Source organism: Loxodonta africana, chromosome 18, assembly GCF_030014295.1.
Source record: "Loxodonta africana isolate mLoxAfr1 chromosome 18, mLoxAfr1.hap2, whole genome shotgun sequence".
Taxonomy (NCBI): Eukaryota; Metazoa; Chordata; class Mammalia; order Proboscidea; family Elephantidae; genus Loxodonta; species Loxodonta africana.
In genome coordinates this window covers 67,387,758-67,410,615 of record NC_087359.1, presented here as the reverse complement: position 1 = coordinate 67,410,615, position 22,858 = coordinate 67,387,758, and positions in this window count along the sequence as shown.

The window sequence follows — 22,858 nt, the reverse complement described above, 5'->3', positions numbered from 1 at the left end:
AGTTTAGGTCAACCGTCCTCTCCCCTCCAAACAAATCCTCTCCAGCCAGGGACAGCTGAGGCTTCTGGGAAGCCACTCTGAGTCATGAGGGAGGTTCCCAGGGAAGACAGGAAATATGTGGGCTGCCATCCCAACAGGGGTCTGATGAACAAAATTTCATTAGACAAAACTGGTTGATTTCATATAGCTATGTACACTAACATCTACAGCTGTATAGAATTGTCATAATATTTCACCAGATGTACTCTGATTCCCCATTCTGAGCAAGCCCTCTCTGGACTAAGAGCAAAAAATAGAAATGCATTTCCTCTTTCCCTGGGCTCAGCTTTGTGGGGTAATTACTTGGCCAACAGCCCCGTCACATTCAGTCATCTTGGACATTCTTCCTACCCAGCAGATCCTCTTCTCAAATGGACACAGAGATATTTCTCAAAATGTTCTGCTCAAACAAGCATGTGACAAAACAGCTTGTCAGTTTGTCTCCTTCTTGCTGAAATGAGGCCATGATGTCAAAATCCAGTCCTTTATTCATTTAGAAACAATCTGATAATGGAGCGCTGGTTTAATTTCCCAGGGAAAATCAGCTGCTTCGTGACTAGCGAAGCTCCCTGTAACCCTGGCAAGAGGCGTGATTATATTCTTAGCACCAATCCCTTGTGGATTCACTAATTAATCGTAAAATATAGATGAAGGCTATTCAAAAAGTGAGTTTACAAGGTTAATTACTGGCGTATTACGTGTAGCAAAATCATCATGTTGGTAGGACACTTTCATTGGGCACATGAGACAGAGTAACGAAAAATCTGCTTTTTCCAAGTCTCTCCTCTCTGTAGAGTGCACAAGTTGGGAGAAATGGCTGGAAAGTTACTTCTACTTTTGGCAGGATGAATTTCCAGGTATAGTGACATTATCAAGGGAAATCAGCTCTGACTGTGACGGTTGTGTGTGCTTTTTGCTTAAAATGACTACGTACTCATATGCGTGCAAGTTCATGCACACACAATCACGCTTGCATGTGTACACACAGATGTGTGCATATGCATGTGTACTCACATACATGCATGCATGCACCCCTGTGTACGCAAACATACATGCACATGCACATACGTGCACCCCCACATGCACACATACATGCACCCACACATAAACAAACGTTAAACAAAGGGCATGAATTAGCATCAAAGTCTGGAGAACTGGTTTCAAGTCTCAGGCCTCATACCTTGGACATTTTCTTACCTGAAGACAAAACCACCTAAGGACATTCTGCACCCCTCTGCATATAACCCCTATTGGGGTTAGGGAACATTAGTAGTTCAGTGGTAGAATTCTTGCCTTCCGTATGGGAGACCGGGGTTCAGTTCCGAGCCAATACACCTCAAGTGCAGCACCACCCATCTATTAGTGGAGGTTCATGTGTTGCTATGATGCTAAACAGGTTTCAGCAGTGCTTCTAGACTAAGGAAGACTAGACAGAGAGGCCTGTCAATCTACTTCTGAAAATCAGCCAATGAAAATCCTGCGTTTCTCAAGAGTCCTATCCCATTGTGCACAGAGTGGCCATGAGCCAGGAGCCAATTTGATAGCAGCTAACAGCAATAGTACTGGGGTTAGGGAGTCCCTGGGTGGCGAAAATGGTTAATGTGCTCAGCTGCTAACTGAAAGGTGGGAGGTTCGAGACCACCCACAGGTGACTTGGAAGAAAGGCCTGGTAATCTACTTCCAAAAAATCAGTCATTGAAAATCCCACAGAGCATAATTCTGTTCTGAAACACATGGACTCAGAACTGACTTGATGACAACTGGTTTTTACTGGGATTATGGATATTAATGTGGTTAGAACTCAGATCTTCAACTTTCCTTTATGTGGCAAGGATATATGTTTATATATGGAGACTGTCTTGTCCTCGGGCATGGGTAATGCAGGGGGTGGGGGATATATATGGATTGGTTTGCAACTACCAGTAATAGTCAAATGCTGTCTCTCCAAAAATGCCAGTAGCCTAAAAGAATGTAAGGGCACCAGATAGAATTTCAAAAGAAAAAGAGCACAACTTTCTTCTTCTTCTTTTCCTAGGTGAGGAACATGGGTTGCTATGGGGATGGACTGTGGCTAACTCAGGTGTGTACAGGTGAGGGTGTTGCAATGTGGGGAGAAAGGGAAAAGTTTGCTTCTTGGCTTGGGCTTGAAATAGCAGATTGCTGATGAAGGAGAAGGATGTTTTCCTCTCCTGCCTCTGCATGCATGCTCCATAGCCCTCCCCAGGCATGCTTGAGATGTTGGACTGCTAGGTCAGAGCTCATGTTTTTCTAGCAGGCAGGGTTGAAAAAACAGTTGCGATCATTTCAACCCCAACTCACGGCAACCCCATGTGTGTCAGAGTAGAACTCGCTCCGTAGGGTTTTCAGTGGTTGATTTTTCAGAAGGATATAGGCAAGTCTTTCTTCTGAGGCACCCCAGGGTAGACACAAACCTCCAACTTTTTAGTCAGCAGCAAGTGCATTAAAAGTTTGCTCCAACTATGTTGGCATCTCTTTCCTGGAGGGGAGATGAGAGGGTGGAGGGGCTTAGAAGCTGGCGAAATGGACACGAAAAGAGAGAGTGGAGGGAGAGAGTGGGCTGTCTCATTAGGGGGAGAGTAATTGGGAGTGTGTAGCAAGGTAAATACGGGTTTTTGTGTGAGAGACTGACTTGATTTCTAAACTTTCACTTAAAGCACAATAAAAATTATAAAAAAAAAAAAGAAAGAAAGAATAACCTGTGGAGGGGGGGGAAGTTTGCTCCAGCCCTGCACTAACCCTATGCCACTCTGTCTGCCCCAGTATGTGCCATGAACAACCCGTCCTAGCCCCTCCCTTTCAGCTGGACCTGCCCTGCTGCACCATAGCAGAGCAATCGGCCCTGCCCATTGGACAAGAAAGTGAAAAATATTGTGCCCACAGACAAGCAAACAACAAAGAATGCACAGCATGCCTGCTCAGGTATAACCAAATAAAACAAAAAGCGGGATGAAACAAACAAACCTACAATCAATAAATGAAGAAAATAATTACTGAATGTCCCGAAGACAGCATACAATATCACAATATATTAAAAAAAAAAAAAAAAAAAAAAAAAACAGGACAGGGTGGTTCCAGTAGATGTCCAAAATAAAACACCAGATGACTTTCTAGTAGAAGAAATGGCACTGGAACTACCTGACAGGGAATTCAAATCTCTATATTCAGAGTTATCCAAGCGGACCAAAAAAATGAGGAAAAAATAGACAAATTCATGAAAAAGGCAGACAAACCCATGGAAAATACAGACAAAAAAATGGGAGAATTCAGGAAAATTGTACAGGAACAAAATGCCAAAATAAATTCACAAATAGAAATCATACAAAAACAACAATTAGAAATCCAAAAGATAAACAACAAGATTTCAGAAATGGACAGTGTCATAGAAGGGCTGAGGAGCAGGTCTGAAACAATGGAAGACAAGACCAGAGAAATTGGAAACAAATACTTGGATGACACTTTGTTTGAGGAAAAATCAGAAAAAAAGAATGAAGAAAAATGAAGAAACCCTAAGAATGATGTGGGATACAATCAAAAGCAAGTGATTGGAGTCCCAGAATAGAGGGAGAAAACAGAAAACACAGAGAGGATCATTGAAGAGTTGCTGACAGAAAACTTCTCTAATATCATAAAGATGAAAAAACTGACCATCCAAAAAGCTCAACAAACCCCATATAGGATAGACCCCAAAAGAAAATCACCTAGGCATATCATAATCACGCTCTCTAAAACCAAAGAAAAAGAAAAAATCCTAAGAGCAGCTTGAGAAAAACAAAAAGTCACATACAGAGGGGAAACAATAAGACTAAACTCTGATTACTCGGCAGAAACCATGCAGGCAAGAAACAATGGGATGACAGATATAAATCCTTGAAAGAAAAAAATTGCCAACTGAGAATAATTTATCCTGCCAAACTCTCATTCAACTATGATGGTGAGATTAGGACATTTCCAGATAAACAGAAATTAAGGGAATATGTAAAAACGAAACCAAACGTACAAGAATTATTAAAGGGAGTCCTTTTGTTTGAAAACAAACAACATCAGACAACAGCCTGAATCTAGGATGCAAGATCGCACCAGCCAGATACCAACCTAGGAAATGAACTCTCAAGGACTATTCAGAACTAAAAGATTTACAACAGGGACCCAGAGAGGTTAATCTGTAAATGACAACAATGTCAGAACAATAAAAGAGGGAATAAATGGTATATGTACAACCTTCTAATGGAGAGGAAGGCAAGGCAATACCAAGTAACAAAAAACTGGTTCAAAGTTAGGAAGATAAGGGTAAATTTCAAGGTAACCACAAAGAAAGTTAACAAACCTACTCATCAAAATAAAGAAGAAAAACAAAGTCTCAGTAAAAACAAAATAAACAAAAATGAAAGAAATGGAAAAAAATCTACAAAAAAGGGGGGGAATTCAGCTCAGGAGAGTAAGAGGAACAAAGAAAACATCAGCACCACACACACACAAAAATCACTACAAAATGACTGCAATAAACTCACACCTACAATAATTACACTGAATGTAAATGGCCTAAATACACCCATAAAGAGACAGAAAGTGACACAATAGATTTAAAATGAAAAAAAAAGGATCCATAAATATGCTGCCTATAATAGGGACACCTTGGAAGCAAAGATGTAAATTTATTAAAAACCAAAGGATGGAAAAAAAATATATCAAGCAAACAGCTATCAAAAAAAAAAAAAGAGAGAGAGAAGGAGCAGCAAAACTAATCTCAGATAAAATAGACTTTAAAACTAAATCCACCATAAAAGACAAAGCAGGGCATTATATAATGACTAAAGGGATGGACGGCAGTGGGTTTGGAGTGGTTTTAAAGGGATGATCCATCATGAAGACATAACCATAATAAATATATACATACCCAATGACAGGGCACAAAAATGCATAAACTCTAACAGCACTGAAAAGAAAAATCGACAGTTCCACACACACCTCAACACACCACTCTTAGTAAAGGACAGAACATCTAGAAAGAAACTCAACAAAGATATAGAAGATCTAAAAGCCACAACCAGCCAACTTGACCTCATAGACATATATCCAGTACTCCACCAAAAAGCTGCAAAGTACACATTCTTTTCCAACGCACATGGAACATTCTCCAGAATAGACCACATCTTAGGCCACATAGCAACCCTCAACAAAATCCAAAAGATTCAATAGTACAAAGTACCTTCTCTGATCACAATACCATCTAAGTAGAAATTAACAACAGAAAGAGCAAGGAAAAGAAATCAATTGCATGGAAACTGAATAATACTCTGCTTAAAAACCACTGAGTAATAGAAGAAATCAAAGATGGAATGAAAAAATTCCTAGGATCAAACGAGAATGAAAATACATTATACCAAAACTTTTGGGACACAGCAAAGGCGGTGCTCAGAGGTCAATTTATAGCAATAGATGCACACATCAAAAAAGAACAAATAAAATCAAAACATTAGCTACACACCTGTAACAAACGGAAAGAAAACAGCAAAAGAAGCTCACGGGCACAAGAAGAAAGGAAATAATAAAGATCAGAGCAGAAATAAATGAAATCGAGAATAAAAAAATAACAGAAAGAATCAACAAAACTAGAAGTTGGTTCTTTGAAAGGATCAACAAAATCAACAAACCACTGGCCAAACTGATAAAAGAAAAACAGGACAGGAAGCAAATAACCCAAAAAAGGAATGAAATGGGGGACATTACAACAAACCCAACTGAAACAAAAAGGATCATAACAGGGTACCACAAAAAACTATACTCCAACAAATTTGAAAACCTAGAGGAAATGGACAAATATCTAGAAACATGCTACCTACCCAAACTAACACAAAATGATGTTGCAAATCTGAACAGACCCATAAGAAGAGAAGAGATTAAAAACGTAATTTAAAAAAAAAACAAACCTCCCTTCCCCCCCAAAAAAATCCTTGGCGCTAATGGCTTCACTGGAGAATTCCACCAAACATTCAGAGAAGAGTTTACACCAGTACTACTCAAACTATTTCAGAACACAGAAAAGGAAGCGATACTTCTGAATTTGTTGTATTAAGCCAGCATAACCCTGATACCAAAATCAGGTAAAGACACCACAAAAAAAGAAAATTACAGGCCAGTATCACTCAGAAATATAGATGCAAAAACTCTCAAAAAAATTCTAGCCAATAGGATTCAGCATCATATCAAAAAAATAATACACCACAACCAAGCAGAATTCATATCAGGTATGCAAGCATGGTTCAAACTTAGAAAATCAATCAACGTAATCTACCACATAAATAAAAGAATCACATGATCATCTAAATCATTGCAGAAAAGGCATTTGACACAGTCTAACCCCCTTTCTGATAAAAACTGTCAATAAAAAGGTATGGAAGGGAAATTCCTTCCTCATCATAATAAAGGGCATCTATACAAAACCAACAGCCAACACCATTCTTAATGGAGAGAGGCTGAAAACATTCCCCTGGAGAACAGGAACAAGGCAAGGATGCCCTTTATCACCACTCCTATTTAACATTGTGCTGGAAGTCCTAGGTAGAGCAAAAAGGCAAGAAAAAGAAACAAAGGGGATCCAAACTGGTAATTAAGAGGTAAAACTGTCCTATTTTCGGATGATATGATACTATACATAGAAAAATCAAAAGACTCCATGAGAAAGCTACTGAAACTAATAGAAAGTTTCAGCAGAGTGGCAGGATACAAGATAAAAACACAAAAATCAGTTAGATCCCTATACAGCAATAGAGAGAAGGATGAAAAGGAAATCAGGAAAACAATACCATTGATAATTTTAAAAAAAAGAAAAACCGTTGCCATCAAGTTGATTCCAAGTCATAGCAATCATTTATAATAGCCCCTAAAAAAATAAAATACTTAGGAATAAATCTAATCAGGGATGTATAAGACCTGTACAAAGAAAACTTGCAAAGGAAATGAACAGACACTTCACCAAAGAAGACATTCAAGTGGCTAACAGACACGTAAGGAAATGTTCGCAATCACCAGCCATTAGAGAAATGCAAATCAAAACCACAATGAGATACCATCTCACCCCGGTGTTACTGGCAAAAACCAAAAAAAAAAACAAACAAACCCAGTGCCATCGAGTCGATTCCAGTTCATACAGACCCTATAGGACAGAGTAGAACTGCCGTACAGAGTTTCAAAGGAGCACCTAGTGGATTCAAACTGCTGTCCCTTTGGTTAGCAGCCATAGCACTTAACAACTACATCACCAGGGTTTACTGGCACGAATCAAAAAACAAGAAATAACAAACGTTGGAGATGCTGCAGGGAGATCGGAGCTCTTAGGGACTGCTGATGGGAATGCAAAATGATACAACCATTTTGGAAAATGATATGGCATTTCCTTAGAAAGCTAGAAATACAAATACCGTATGATCCAGCAATCCCAGTCCTAGGAATATATCCTAGAGAAATAAGAGTCGTCACACAAATAGACATATGCACACCCATGTTCATTGCAGCATTGTTCACAGTAGCAAAAAGATAGAAACAATGTAGATGCCCATCAACAGATGAATGGATTAACAAACTATGGTACAAACACACAATGGAGTACTACACAAGGATAAAGAACAATGATGAATCTGTGAAGCACCTCACAACACGGATGAATCTGGAGGGCGTTATGCTGAGTGAAATAAGTCTATCACAAAAGGACAAATATCGTATGAGACCACTACTATAAAAACTCATGAAAAGGTTTACGCACAAAAAGAAACAATCTTTGATGGTTATGAGGGAGAGAAGTGGTGGGGATGGAAAAACACTAAACAGATAATAGGTAAGTGGTAACCTTGGTGAAGGGTAAGACAGTACACTATACTGGGGAAGACAACACAACTTGTACAAGACAAGGTCATGGAAGCTCCACAGACACATCCAAACTCCCCGAGGGACCGAATTGCTGGGCTGAGGGCTGTGGAGACCATGGTCTTGGGGAACACCTAGCTCAATTGGTATAACATCGTTTTTACAGAAAATGTTTTACATTCTACTTCGGTGAGTAGCGTCTGGGGTCTTAAAACCTGTGAGCAGCCACCTAAGGTACTCCAATGGTTTCACCCCTTTGGGAGCAAGAGAAAAAGAAGAAAACTAAAGACACAAGGGGAAGATTAATCCAAAGGACTAATGGACCACAACTACCATGGCCTCCACCAGAAACTGAGTCTAGTACAACTAAACAGTGCCCGGCTACCACCACTGACTGCTCAGACAGATATCACAATAGAGGGTCCCAGACAGAACTGGAGAAAAATGTAGAACGAAGTTCTGACTCACAAAAGACCAGACTTACTGGTCTGACAGAGACTGGAGAAACCCGTAGAGTATGGCCCCCGGACACCCTTTTGGCTCAGTAATGAAGTCAGTCCGGAGATTCACCCTTCAGGCAAATATTAGACAGGCCCATAAAACAAGACAAGACTAAAGGGACATACCAGCCCAGAAGCAAGGACTGGAAGGCAGGAGGGGCCAGGAAAGTTGGCAGTAGGGAACCCAAGTTCAAGAGGGCGGGGAGGTGTTGACATGTTGTGGGGTTGTTAACCAATGTCATGGAACAATACACATACCAACTGTTTAATGAGAGTCTGGTTTGTTCTGTACACCGTTATCTGAAGTACAGTTTAAAAAAAAAATTTTTTTTTCCTCCGAATAAAATATTGGCTTAGGCACAAAAAACAAAAGTTTGCTCCACCCAGGGATTCCAGAGGGCAGGCTTACTGCGCCTTAAGAGCTGGGACGCGGGCTCTGTGTCCCCTCATTCCCTCCCTGCCTCAGACTGGAGCACAAACAAATGCATAGCTACCCCTCAGAGAGTGAGTAGTGAGTCACAGAGGTCGGACAGGAGTTTGTGAGAAGAACACAAGAGAGAAAGCCTTTGCCTCACCTATGACAGTCCAGAGGCCACACCAAGAGGAGACATTTAAGCTGGACGTTAAAGGATGAGCTAGTGTTCCCTGGAAGAAGGGAAAGTAATTGCCGATGGATCACAGCGTGAACAGACGTGGAAGCAGTGACGACAGGGCCTATTTGAGGACTGCTGAGTCGTCTGGCAGTGCTGGCTGGCTGGAGAGGTACCAGGACCTCAGGTGTCAAGTGGAGGAATTAGAACTTGATACTACAGGCAATGGGAGGTTGTTGAGAAGGGGAGCGACATAAACTTGTCCTCTGGGAAGCTCGCACTGGTAGCAAGTGTGGGGAAAGGCTGAGAAGAGGGACAGCAGGAGGTAGGGAGTCCTATAGGGACACTGAGGTGGCACTAAGAAGTGATGATGTTGTGCTGTAAGGCGGGAACAGTGAGGGTGGAGAATAGGAGATGGGATCCAGGGACAACAGCAGTTGGGGAGGTAGACGCTCCAAGGCTTGGTGACTTTTGGTAAGGGATCAGAGAGAAGGAGAGTTTGAGATGGCTCTGGAGTTTTGACTACTGAGGCCCGGGTGGGTTTGTGGTGGGGGATTTACAAGACAGGTGACACACAGAATTTTGCAAGTACACACCCACACACACACTCACACTTATACCGCTCCTCAGCCAAGGGTTATCAGGTCCTCACTCTCTGGAATTCTCTCCCTTTACACCTTCCATGGGTAGTACAAAAGGTTAATGCACTTGGCTGCTAACCGAAAGGTTGGAGGTTCGAGTCCACCTGGAAGTGTCTTGGAAGAGAGGCCTGGCGGTCTGCGTCCAAAAACTCAGCCATCGAGAACCCTGAGGAGCGGTTCTACCCTGATATACATGGGGTCGCCGTGAATTGTATCAGCAAGTGGTACACCTGGCATTCCTGACAACTGTAACGGTAGTGGCAACACGAATGGGGCCATGCATTACCTGTGAACAGCACTCTACATGTGAGAAGAAATCTCCGTGCCTACACAGCTGCATATCAGTATGCAAATGGAGGGCCAGAGAGGGTGAGTGATTCGCCTCATGTCACACAGCCAAAAAGTGAGCGAGTGGAACCTTGCCCTCTGACTCTCAGTCCAGTGCTCCTCCTGTTATGCTCTCTGAAGACTGGAAGGAAGCTTGAAGATCATCTTGTCCAACCCTCTCATTTCCCGTCTTTACGACTGTTTGTATCGTAGTAAGAAACGTCCTTTTAATCGTTCTTTTGCTGCCACCATCACATTTCTTTCCTCCAAAAAGGAGAGCAGCCGGAGAGATTATTTTGACGTATTTCCTGAAGACGCTGTTTCTAGAGCGCTTGCCTGATAAAAATGATGTATTTATTTGGGACCGCCAAGAGCTTGCTGAAATGAGGAATTTATCTGCATAGCTTTTGTTATTAAAGTGATTCTTCTTGTTTATTTCCTTCTAAGCTACTGATTCCATCTATAATACATGAGTTTCAGGTAATAGAAATTTTTCATGCAAGTAAATATTTTAATAACAACATTATGGTCTTGATTCAGAGTGTTACAGACAATGGCCTGGCGAAGTGAACAGCACTGTACTGAGAGGTAAGGGACCGGGGTTCTCGTTTCCGCTCGGCTTCTGTGACCTTGGGCAAAGCCCTGCCCTCTCTGGGCCTCAGTTCCCTTATCTGCAAACTGTGGTGGCTGCCACATGTCCTCCCTGACTCATAGGGGCCGCTGCTAAGATCAGGTAAGATGACTGCCCTGAGGGTTCCTTGGGAGAGGCTGCAGGCTTTCTTATCTATGGGCAGGGCTGGCACGGAGTATTCCTTAGAGTATAGCTTCCTGCTGTAACAACAGAGTCCCTGGGTGATGCAAATATTTAATGAGCTTAGCTGCTAACTGAAAAGTTGGAGGTTCGAGTCCACACCAGAGGTGCCTTGGAAGGAATGCCTGGTGATCTACTTCCAAACAGCAGTGACTGAAATGGTACACTGTACTACGGAACACAGTTCTAGGCTGACACACACGGAGACGCCATGAGTCGGGGTTGACTCAGCAGGAGTGGTTTTTGTTTTGGCTACACCAAAAATGCAGTATCTTAAATAAGAGAGTTTATTTCTCCCACAAAGGCAGGTGGGAGTTTGGAAAGGGTAAATGGCCCCATCATATAAGATCATTCAGGCCAGTCGGCGCTGCCATCCTCAAGGTGGAGTTTCCGTCACACTGCACGCAAGGTGTCTGCTGCAGTCATTGCTATTCCCCAACCAGTAAGAGGTGGCCAAAGGGAATCCAGGTCAAGTGGCTTTGTTTTTAAGGCAATAACGTAGAAGTTGCGTGCATTACTTCCACTTGTGTCCCGTTGACCCCCCCCCCATAGTCACATGGGTCACTTGGTTTCCCTAACTGCAAGGAAGACCGGAAAATGTAGTTTCTAGCTTGGTGACCATGTGCCCAGCTAATGCTTAGGAGCAAGAGAGAATGAGTCCTGGGGGACACAGCATTATGGGGAAAGAACGACCACTGGTGATCCTGGCCATAGGTGTGGAAACAAACAACAAATTGGTGCACTCCAGGCCTGCACTCAGGTACCCACAGTATATACTCACACACGTATGTGTTCTCCTACATGCACACCTGCAGACAGACACTGGCTCAGCTAAGCAAGACAATGAGAGTAAAATGCAGTGTACCCCCTGGCTTTCAAGGTGTGCCCTGGTCCAAGAGAGAGATGATGGTGGCATAAAACCAAACCAAACCCATTGCCATCGAGTCCATTCCAACTCATAGTGGCCCTATAGGACAGAGTAGAACTGCCCCATAGGGTTTCCAAGGAGCGCCTGATGGATATGAACTGCCAACATTTTGGTTAGCAGCCGTAGCTCTTAACCACTACGCCACCAGGGTTTCCAATGGTGGGATGGTAATGAAGTAGGAGCAAGGTAAGTGGGTTCAATATCTCTTTTACTTTTTCAATCCTGGAAGAAGAGAGGTGTTATGTACTGAGTTTTGTCCACAAAAAAAGATATGTTGAAGTCCAGTGATATGACCTTGTCTGGAAATAGAGTCCTTGAAGATGCTATAAGTTAATATAAGGTCACAATGGAGTAGGACTGAGCCTAACCCCACCTGAGTGCTGTCTTTATAAAAGAGGAGGACACACACAGAGAGAGACAGAGGAAGGACACCATGTGACGTTGTAGCTGCAAGCCAAGGAACTCCTGGAGCTCCCAGAGCTGGGAGACAGCCATGGAACGGATTCTCCCTCCAAGCCTCAGATGGAGACAACATGGCCGACACCCTGATCGTGGACTCCCAGCCTCCAGAATTGTGAGACAATAAATACCTGTTGTTCTAAGCCACCCAGTGTGGTACTTTGTTATAGTGGCCACAGGAAACTCAGAGAGAAGGCTTAGTAAGAACAGACAGAGGCCCACAAAGAAGCAGAGGCTGACTAGCCTGGGCCTGGTGTCAGATGCATTGCAGGTCTTCCTTGTCCACCAAACTGACAGACATTTGCTGTTCGTTCCCAGTACAGGGCTGCCCCCACCTCCTCGACCCCACCAGAGTAGGCTAACTCACACTTTGGCTGAAAACCACACCCTCTGACCACATGCATCCTGCATGACTAATGGCTGACACCTCGAAAGGGATCTAGGCTAAGCTCCAAACCCTGACCCCACCCAGCTCTCTCCCGATTATTCTCCAGTGTCTCTGCTAGGAAACCAGGAGAGATCCTGGCTGGTTGGTGCAGCCACCTCCCACCCATGCCCCAGGCCACAGGCTCCATCACACAGCTCAGGAAAGAGGTCAGAGTCTTTCCCAGGGTAGCAAGAAATCTCAAGCCTGAAGTGATCACATGGGAGAGAGTTTACAAGAGCAAGTGTCGTCCCTGCAGAGGCACTAGTTAAAAAAAAAAAAAAGTTGCCATCGACTTGACCCTGACTTATGGCCACCCCCGTGTGCCAGAGCAGAACTGTGCTCCATGGGGTTTTCAATGGCTGATTTTGGGGAACTAGATTGCCAGGCCTTTGTTCCGAGGCTCCTCTGGGTGAACTTGAACCCACAACAGTTTGGTTCGCAGCCAAGTGTTTTAACCATTCACATTACCCAGAGACTCCAGCAGAGACACAGTCCCTTCCAACAGGCACGCCTACTACAGACGCTAGATCCACAGAAGACCGGCCTCCAGCATTCACTATTCCCCTTTAACATACAGTAACCACTCTTGTATATTCGGATCAGCTCACTTGTAATTATTTGTCAAAACCACTTTCTTCCTCATTATTTCCTGCCGAGAGTGCAAAATTATACAAATTTTATGTTACGGCTGTCATAGAATTCCACAATGCCACAAAGGAAGAGAAATTAGCCCCCTACTTACTACGAAGTGTTGGGATCGACTCTCCAGCAGAAGGCAATTTATTAAATATTTTTGAAATCACATGAAGACATGGGTTCTCTGACATGTCATACCGGAGCGGCACTATCTGCTGTTTTACTACAGGGGACCCAGGACCAACAGCTGAGTTAATTTCTACTTAAAATGTATTTACCGGTAAGGTAGCTGATTCTGGCTAGAACCGGAGATTGGAGGACACGCTTCCATTTTCTGGGAGACGAGAGTTCTTAGTGAAGAATAATAACTAATATGCACTGGGCATTTTCAGCTCTAGGTGACAGGCGCTGTGCTCAGCCACTTACGTACAAGCAAACATCATTCCTCACCTGGACCACTGCCGTTTTTTCCTAGTTGCTCTCCCACATTGTCATGGATTGAATTGTGTTCCCGCAAAATGTCTGTCAATTTAGCTAGGTCATGATTCCCTTGTAGGATTGTATGGTTGTTTACCGTTTTATCTTCTGATCCGATTTCTCTATATGTTTTTAATCCCATCACTATGATGTAATAAGATGGATTAGCGGCAGTTATATTGATGAGGTCTACGAGATTAGATAGTGTCTTAAGCAAATCTCTTTTGAGATATAAGAGAGAGAAGCAAGCAGAGAAACATGGGGGCTTCATACCACCAAGAAAGCTGTGCCAGGAGCAGAGCACGTCCCTTGAGGTCCCTGTGCTGAGATGCTCCCAGACCAAGGAAGACTAATGACAAGGACCTTTCTCCAGAGCTGACACAAAGAGAAAGCCTTCTCCTGGAGCTGATGCCCTGAATTTGGACTTCTGACCTACTAGACTGTGAGAGAATAAACTTTCCTTGTTAAAGCCACCCACTTGTGGTACTTCTGTTATAGCAGCTCTAGACACCTAAGGCACACATCCATGCTGGCTTGCACCCCACCCCACCTGTCTTTCGTGGTACACGCAGAGTGATCCTTTGGAATCCGGATCTGATCTCGTCACTCCCTCCCACCACAGGTGCTTTGCACAAGCTCTTTCCTCTGCCTGGGTTCTGCTCCTTCTCCTCGTCACCTTCTTGCTCATCCTTCAGGTTCAAGACCCATTTCACTCGAAGCAAAATCCAAAGTCTTTACAATGGGCTAAGGTATTTATCATCCTAACAGGATATCTTCAGAGTGATAAGGGTTGCTATTAATAATTATAGCAGAATAATAGGTATAAACTGAGACTATCCTAGGCAAACTAGGACATGGTTACCTTCCCCAGCGTGCGTTCATGGCCTGGCCTTTCGCCACCTCTCTGAGTTCATTGCCTACCACTTGCTCCCTCAATTACTCAGCTCCTGGTCTCCTTGCTGTTCCTCAACCATGCCAGGCACACCCTCCTTTTAGGCCCTTTGTGCTGGCTGTTCCCACTGGATTCGCCCAAAAGTCAGCAGAACACACTCCCTCACCTCCTTCAAGTCACTGTTCAAATGTCACCTTCTCAAAGAAACTCACCTGTCTGTCCTGATGTTGACCCCCATCGTCTACTTCTTTGCCCAAACTCATGAGTGGCACAGCTGGGTCATGGTGACATTATAAGTGCCCACCAGCCCGTTTCCTAGATGTCTGAAGTACTAGCACGATCACACATTGATTCATGCTGCCTGCTACATGTTAGACGTGTTAATGTTGGAGGGCAGCTCTGTCCTCAGGAGTAGACCCCAGACCACATGACTATGCACGGAATTCTTCACCAGTCCTTATGCTGGAGCCCTGGTGGTGCAGTGTTAAGAGCTCGGCTGCTAACCAAAAAGTGGGCAGTTCAAATCCATCATCTGCTCCTTGGAAACCCTATGGGGCAGTTCTTCTGTGTCCTATAGGGTCGCTATGAGTCAGAATCGACTCGATGGCAGTGGGTTTGGTTTTTTGGTTTGAGTCGTTACATAGCTCCCAGCTCTGCTGCCTGGCCTCACCAAGCTGGCAAGTCTGGTTGACGAGCAATGCCCCGAGCCACAGAGCAAATACTTTTCTCAAATATCTGCCACCACATGTGACAACTTGAGCAACTCAGCCAGGGAGCAGGAAGACTCTGATGAATCTTAGGGATAAAGAAGCTCCCAGACTGGGAGAAGCCCTGGAGTCCCCCACGCCCCAGCTCAATGGGTCCCATTGCAGTAATCAGGATTCTCTTCATCACAAGCATCGGAAAGCCAGCTCAAACCATAAACCAAAAAGCAGCGCAGGGAAGGAATCATGTCACTCAAGTTTCCAGGGATTCAGCTGGCTTGGGCGTGGCTGGGCCCAGGGGTTCCAACAGTGTCACAGGACCCACTTCACTGTGTGCTCACTGAATCCTCAGGTCAGCTGTCCCCATGAGGCAACTAAGCTGCCACTGCCAGCTCTAGGCTTACGTCTTCCTCACAGCCAGCAAAACCAGTGAATGGAGAGAACCTCTTTTTCAAGAGTTTCAGCAAAAATCCCAGAAAAAAAAACCAAACCAGACGCCATTGAGTCAGATCAACTCATGGTGACCTCATGTGTTTCAGAGTAGAACTTTGTTCCATAGGGTTTTCCACAACTGATTTTTTGGAAGTAGATTGCCAGGCCTTTCTTCTGAGGTACCTCCGGGCGGATTCATACTGCCAACATTTCAGTTAGTAGCAGAGCGCTTACCACTAGTGCCACCCAGGGACTCCAGAAATCCCAGAGAGGGCTGCTATTAGCTCAGTCTGTGTCACATGCCTGCGTCTCAACCAATCTCTGAAGCCTGGGACATGAAATAGTCTATCGGCTAGCCTGGATCACATGCTCAATCCTGGAGCTCAGACGGTGGAGCCACCTAAAACATATGATTACCCAAAGCAATGCTGGGCAATGAAAAAATTATACATGTGTCCATGACACTAGCCCAGTCTAAGGGTGCCACGGTGTGCTTTGGGGAGACAATGGCTCTACAGAACTCTGAATTAGATACCTGTGATCTGTGGCACAAGCAGTTTGTGCTCAACTACTAACCTAAAGGTTGGTGGTTCAAACCTTCGCAGTGGCATTGTGGAAGAAAGGTCTGGCAATCCAAAGATTAAAGCCCAGGAAACTCTATGGAGCAGTTCTACTTTTTAACACGTGGGGGTGCCATGACTTGGAATTGACTCAATGGCAGTGAGTTTGGTTTTTTGGTTGATCTGACTTTGCACAGGTTCTACATGACTTTGTATAAGTTGTTTTCCTTCACAGGGACTTAAATTTCTCCACTGAGACAAGAGGGCAAAGAGCCCTGCCCTGCCCTGCCACTTTGGAGAGGATGATGAAGATGAAGCAAGATAATTCTCCATGCGGGAGGGGCAGGGTACCCAACCCAGCAGCAGAGGGAGCAAGTCCTTCCATCTCCCTGAACCAGGAGCTCCTGTAGGGTCAGGATCCATGATGGGGTCTGCGTTTCTTTTCCATACCACTCAGACACAACCTTCCTTCCTGCTTACTTGGTGTTTGGATGCTCCCTCCTCCCACCGTCTCCACCCCATAGCCATGAGGCACCTTCACTGAGCCAGAGGGGGCGAGATCCATCACTCCCACACAAGTTCACACCACACAGCCCTGACCTGAACAACGCAACTACAATTAGCTAATGTGGATCATTTTCAGCAGAAAATGAAGCATGAAATATTCAAAAATAATGAGCCCTTCACTGAAATTCTGGTAGGCTGCTACAGGGTAACCAATTTGAATAGCAGTGGCAATTCCTAAGGAGGAAACCCATTAATAAGGACAATGTTGAAATCATTATGCATGGACCCCGGAACTCACTCGATAATAAATTCGGTCGATAAACATGATATTAATCCTCCCACCGAGTATAACTTAAATGAGGCTGTTATTAAAATATTGGGTCCAGTTTCAAACTCTGCAGCTAAAGTGAGAAGCAGGGACATTGGCAATGTCATGGAGGTCAACACAGGAGCCAGTTTGAATGACAAGCTGTAGAGGGAAGACCTAGACTCCTAATGCAGAGGAGACACCTGCATCACCTGGGCTCCCGGCATGACAAGGGCCTAGTAACAGGCACTGGCTCGGATGGCCTGTGCCAAGCATGTCCCACGCTTCCAACTGCTCTCCTTAGAGGTCACAGTGTTAATACGGGTCTTCCCACGTCTGTCTGTGGGTGAGTGGTAGCGATGCCGCATGTGCTTTCAGAGCCCACCCTGTCTTTTCTATCCTCCCTGCCTGGGGTCTCCTCTGGACGGTTGTGGAGAGAGATGAAAAGCATAGGCTTTGGGGTCAGAACCCATTTCAAATTCGGGATCAGCCACTTACCAGCTCTCCACCCTTCAGTTATGGGGGCACCCGTTCTCAGTCTGTAAATAATAAAAGTAGCTTCCTCTAGTGGGTGCTAAGTACTCAGGGACGTGTCTGGTTCAGGATAAGAGCTCACTCGCTGGGGCCTATTGTTGCCCATTTCTTTTGTCCAGGGATCCTCAGATGTAAAGGAAGGTTTAGAGTCAGAAATACCAGAGGTCGCCCTCCAAGAAAGGGATCCTCAGATGTAAAGGAAGGTTTAGAGTCAGAAATACCAGAGGTCGCCCTCCAAGAAAGATGTGATAATGCTTCTAAAAACAGACTAAAACGGGTGGCCCTCCGGTTCATAGTGGCACCCCCTTCTCTGGTAATTACCCAGTACATGGTAGGGGGATCCCAATGGCCTTAAGGGTCCCCAACCCACTTGGCTATGGATGATTGATACAGGGGATGGGCACTTGACCCAAGCTGAGCCAATCAAATCCTCTCTTCCTCCAGGCAATTTGAAGCTAAATGGAGATACTGAGCTAATACAGGTTCCACCCCCCAGGTGAAACCACCTGGCAGCCTCTATTGTAGCAGACAAGCTGTGAGGAAGTATCCATCGATCTGCTCTTGTGATGCACTGAATAGCATTATTCCATGCCCCCACCATTTACAAAGCCATGACCCCAGCAACACCCTGAGCTTGACCCTGGACCGAGTCTCTTCCATGGCCAGACACTGAACTTTGACCCTGGCCACAGACTAAGCCCTGACCTGGTCAGAGATTGATCTATGCCCCAATCGCAAGCTGAACTCTGATCCCAGCACCATACCAAGCCCTGATCCCCTCTGTTCATCTCAGAAACATACACGATTGCCACAAGTGGCCCTGGAACAGGGGTGGGTGCTTTCCTGCTACACTCCTGGGAGTACATCTTGTTTTCCATAACAGCAGCCAGCTCGGGCTCTCCTCCTCATGAAAGAAGGGTGGCTAATTCCTGGAACCATTGCTGTTACAACTGGGCCCAGACTCTGCCAGTGGAATTCCATCCTGGGAACATCCTCCCGCTCTGGGATCCAGTGCCCATAATGACCGCCATAATCTGCTCTTTGACCTGAAAGAACCTGGCATGGGCAGGCATAGCTCTGACTCATACAGTCTCTGCGAGACAATCTCAGCAGACACCACCGGCCAGAGTCTTCTAAGGAAAGAGCTTGTCTCAGTTATCTAGTGCTGCTATAACAGAAATACCACAAGTGGATGGCTTCAACAAACAGAAGTTTATTCTCTCACAGTCTAGTAAGCTACAAGTCCAAATTCAGGGCGTCAGCTCCAGAAGAAACCTTTCCCTCTCTGTAGGCTCTGGAGGAAGGTCCTTGTCATCAATCTTTCCCTGGACTAGGAGCTTCTCAGTGCAGGGACCCCAGGTCCAAAGAACACGCTCTTCTCCTAACATTACTTTCTTGGAGGTAGGAGGTCCCCATGTCTCTCCACTTGCTTCTCCCTTTTACCTCCAAAGAGATTGGCTTAAAACACAACTTAATCTTGTAGATTGAGCCCTGCTTCATTAACTGCCACTAATCCCATCTCATTAACATCTTAGAGGTAGGTTTACAACACATAGGAAAATCACATCAGATGAGAAAATGGAGGACAATCACACAATACTGGGAATCGTGGCCTAGCCAAATTAACAGATATTTTGGGAGGACACAATTCAACCAATGACAGACTTGATAGTTATTGAGTCAGCTGGAGTCAGAGTTGCTGTCAACAGCTCTCTCTTCTTTATACCAACAAATAGGTCATCAAGATTTGTCGGTATCGCCATCTCCCCACCCCTACCGCTTCCTTGGTTCAAGGTGCACTCATAGCCTCCCTCCTAACTGGAATTCCAACCTCCAGTGGTATTGTCTCTTATCCTCACCCCAATCCCAAACCATCACTACAGGGCAACCAAGTGAACGTGCAAAAGATCAGATATAACCATGTTCTCTCCCTCTTTACAACTCAGGCATGGTTTCCCATCGCCCTCAAGATAAAGTCCAACCTATTTAGCGTAGCATTCCAGGTCCTGCGTGATTCAGCCTAAAAGCCCCCCACCGGGGTTCACCCACCTAAGGAGGAAGAGAATTTATTTCTCGAGAAGTCCATTTTCCCCCAAGCTGTGATAGGCCTACATTCAAGCCCTTTTGTGGGGAAATTGTGGCTTTGTTTATTTAGAGCCTGTCATTTCAGTCAGTGGAGAATAGAGAGGGCTTATAATTATACATTGCAAATTGAAGCTGTTATTAATCAAAGCATCCCTGAAACTATCAGAAATGTAATGTGACATCTCAGTGCTCCCCTCCTGCTGGCTCCAGTGCAGATCCAAGAAGAAGCTGACCTTTTCTGCAGCTGATTTTTAAATGTCAGAATTGCATGGAGCCATCCTTCAATTACTGTCACCTTGAAAGGGGAGAACACTGGAGGCCTCACACTTAAGTATTTTCAATCACAGATATATTTCAAACACTCCGTCTCCTTGAGCGAGGCATGCTGGGCTCTCAGAAGCCAAGCAGCCCCCTCTGTGGTTTCGGAGCCACGTGCGATGACCAGAAAGTCAGCAACTTAAAAGATGATTTGGGGACTGATCACAACTACCCATCTGATCGTCTCTTGTTTTAACACACTGAAGATTTAATTTCTCTTCTATTGCAATTTCCAGCAGCACACAGGGCAGCGAGGCCTCCACTGCGTAGCTCCTAAACACAGATCATCCTTGGTCACTTTTCCCTTTACAAAATCATGCTTTTATTGTGACGCTTTAAATAAGAAGGGAAGAAAAAAACTTTTTTTTTTCCTTCTGGTCGTATTTCTAGTCTTCATTCAGTAAGAAGGCAGAGAGGGTTGAGTTCAACAAGTAGGAAAAAACAATCCAACATTCCAGGCAGACTGAAGCTACCATATTTGAGGTACAAACGTATCAAATTAGCATCTTCGCCTGCTACAAGGTAATTTCTTCTTCTGTCTCCTGTAACCTATATTTACAGTGGGGATAGCTTTCCCCTCTATACTTAATTAACAAGTTATATTATTGGATTTTCGTTATGACAAAACATGGATCATCAATATAGTTCTCTGTTCCGCTTTTTAACAGAACATCCGGGATCTGAGTTGAGCTGGGGGAGTCTGGCCCCATCACAGGGAGGGGAGTTATGAATTCAGTGGGCCTCACCAGGGAGCATCACTTTACTGTGGCCATTCTTTGCAGCCAAATTCATCCTATCTGCTTCCAGGTCCAGCAGCTCCAGAACCCTGTGGTCATTCGGGTGGTCAGAGCCAATGGACAACCCGGTCCATCCGCTGGGCCAGCTGGTGGTTAGCCTACATACTGGCCAATTACACTCAGATACATGGTGGAACTCCTCCCATCCTTGGGAGCCCAAGGACTTCGCTTCATCCCACCACCCCCCTCGACTCCTCCAGAAGGTGTGGCTGAGGAGGAGTGTTGTACGGAAAAAAACATCACAAAGTTCAGTAAAGCAAAAAAGAAAGTTTTATTTGCCATACTTTCAAAACAGCAAAAGTGGGAAACCAGACAAGCATGTTGCTAGAGCCATGTCTGCCCGAGTCCATGGAAATATTACAGATAGGCAAGAATGAGGAACCAGACAAGCGTGCTGCCACAGCCATGTCTGCCTGAGTCCAAGGAAATATTACAGAACAAACGAAAGTGGGAAAATGGACAAGGATACTGTCACAGCCATGTCTGCCTGAGCCTGGGGAACGTCACAGAGTCATCAGTATATATGAACATTATAAATGGACAAAACCATTGAAAGCTTCACTTTTTCACAGGTTGGCTAGAAACTGTGATCCTATATTTTGAATTGTCTTTCTTAGCAATCATTGGTACAGGTTTCAGTAAGACAGTCAGGAGGGTCTTCATTGGTCCACCAAATTCTCTATTCACTAAATGCTAATAGAAAAAAAGGTAAGAATGGAAAGTCTTTTGTGTTCTGTTTCACTGGCTTATGTGAAAGGTTCTCTAAAAGATATTTTCCAAGACTGTCCTAGCTATGGTCTTTCTCAGAGCCCAGCTGAGGTATCCTTGTGAGTCCCTGTGAGCCCAGCTCCAGATGGGTCACATTCTCTATGCTCAAGGACAGGGAATAGTGACTCCAATATTATTTCCTAAATCAGAAGGATGTTTGTAGGGGAGCAGTCCCACATCTTAAACCCATTCTGCAAAAGGGGTGCCATCCCTACATTTTAAAAGTAATAAATCGGTGTGACTATTAAGTGCAAAAACAAGACTGGGTGCCCTGCCCAGAAAGTGGGCAGAGAATAGGGCGACCAACTGTTCCAGTTCTCCCAGGAATGGGGAATTTCCTGGGATGCGGAACTCTCAGTGTTAAAACCAGGGCTGTCTCAGGCAAACCCAGAGAGCTTGTCACCCTCTTGTTATTGTTGTTGTTCTTCGTTGTCATCGAGTCAGCTGCAGCTCTTGGTGACCTTATGTATGACAGAATGGAATGCTGCCCAGTCCTGCACCATCTCCATGATCACTGGCATGTCTGAGTCCATTGTCATGGCCATCGTGTAGTGCCTTCCAAACCATCAGACAATATTCTGTTACGCTCCACAGGATTTTCATTGGCTGGTTTTCAGAAGTAGATCTCCAGCCCCTTCTTCCTAGTCTGTATTGGTCTGGGAGCTCCACTGAAACCTGTCCACCAGAGGTGACCCTGCTGGTATTTGAAATAGCCGTGGCATAGCTTCCAGAATCACAGCAATGGACAAGCCACCACAGTACAACAACTGACAGAAGGATGGTTGGTTCACCTTAGAAGACAGTAAAACCATTATGTGCCCCTTTCCCACCAATCAAAGGCACAGCCCTGCACCCAGGCCCTGCCCCTCCCAGGGTCCACTCCTCAGGTGCTAGAACCCAGCTGTGCCTTTGAGCCTGGCAGTCAGGGGAATGCCCAGGACGTCCTGATGAAAACATCACCAATACCTCTGGGCAGATCAGCTTTGTGTTGTTGCTGGACACTCGCATGCCCCAGGAGGGGGGTGGGAAGGGGATCACTGGGCACACTTGACAGATAGAGGCTGCACTACAGCCCCCTCCACACCTCAGCTCAGACACCAGACCAGGGTCAGCCCTCAGAGCCCAGCAAAGCCAGAATTTGGCACTCCAGGCTGGCTCTCATGACTTCTCCTGGGGCCTGGCCCCAGTTTGTGCCTCTGGCCTGTAACTGGAGCCCCCCACCTCTGTGTGGCCCTGAA